Below are 1,528 nucleotides of genomic sequence, written 5' to 3'. Positions count from 1 at the left end.
TTAAAGGTCAGTTATATGCTGAAAAGTTACCCTGATGGGCATGGTGAAAATTTGTCTTTCTAATCAACATCTATTTGCCCAGCTAACAAATGAAAATGTGCATTTTCAGATGTGTCAGTTTAGGGTAAGTTCAGCTGTGAAAGCCGGAGCAGCTTTTTCTGTGTCCCACCATCAGAAGTGAGGGCTGTGTAAGAAAGGCTTCCAATTCTGTGAACAGCACTGGAGTTGAAGTAAAAATGTGCTATCTTGGGTGAGGAAGTTCTGCAGCCTTAGTTGGCATAATATGTAGCAAATCCTTATTTTAGTGAGTGAATTCCCCTGATGTGCCTGGGAACAAGTCAATTGACTACAAAAGATCTATTTATCCACAATCACTATTTAGAGTAAAACTGCACTTTGAAGTTTTGAAGGCCCTTTCGCAATAGAGGGGTTTGCCCTGATGTCCTTGGCCAAAAATAGTCACTTGGCTTATTTTTGTCCCGCTAACACATGCCAGCTGACTGTCACCCTCCATTCCTGATGCAGCTGCATTTCAGTTCTGCTGTTCATGTGAAGTTTGTATAGTTTGATTTAGGGTCCTTTGGGATAAAATGTACCATATAAATATAAACTTTTATTTCCAAAGTCTTTCTGTAGCCCTTAAGGGCCTAATTCATCCCACTATGCAGGCATTTGCACCAAAAACTGGCCAAATAGATGTGAATCCCAGCATCCTCTGGCACGAAGCAGGCTTAGGTTCTGGAGGAAGCTTCCATGAGCAACTTCTGGAAATACCACAGTGCTGCTCAGCACTCAGCTTCAGTTTGGTGCAGGATTCTGAACATCCAGGTGGAAGGGTGTTTTGAATGCAAGGGTTTAGTTTGGCATTTTACTACATAAACTTGTCATTTGCTAACAGATTGGGATCTGGATTTGGAGTTTTGTATGTTCCTTCATACTAGGCTGTAGGATAGTTTGGATCCATCTGGTTAATTTACCAATACAGCCAAGCAGGTGATAAGGAACAGGGTGAGCTACAGCCCTCTAAGTGCTTCTCTTTCAACCTCATTGTAAATAAAGACTGAGTTTGAATTTTAGCAATCATCATGACAACTCCTTCTTTTCTTGCTCTAGGTCAAATACCCCCGTAATTGGGAATAGTGTGCAAATGTACGGCTTTCACAAAGAAATGAGCCCTGGTGAGGAACTGGGAGAAGTGAATCTGGTCCAGTGTGATTATATCTTGGCATCTATGACAAGCAGGGGCCTATCCCAGACTATATGCAACACATATCCATAATTCACATTACAAAATACAAAATGCAACATTTGCAACATAACAAAGCAAATTATCTACAACATATAGCTGCCTATTTAAATAGTGTCCTAAACATTTATCCATAAGAATTTCTGTGTCACTTCAACTGTAGAGGGAATGGAAAAATGTGTGCTGGAAAAAGGAAGAAAGTTAAAAAGTAAAAAAAAAAAAAAGTAAAGGTAAAGTTTGCAAATCCAGGGTGGAAAAGTCAGGGGTCTAGGATCACACACC

This window comes from Chiroxiphia lanceolata, chromosome 1, assembly GCF_009829145.1.
Source record: "Chiroxiphia lanceolata isolate bChiLan1 chromosome 1, bChiLan1.pri, whole genome shotgun sequence".
Taxonomy (NCBI): domain Eukaryota; kingdom Metazoa; phylum Chordata; class Aves; order Passeriformes; family Pipridae; genus Chiroxiphia; species Chiroxiphia lanceolata.
This window is presented reverse-complemented; position numbering follows the sequence as displayed.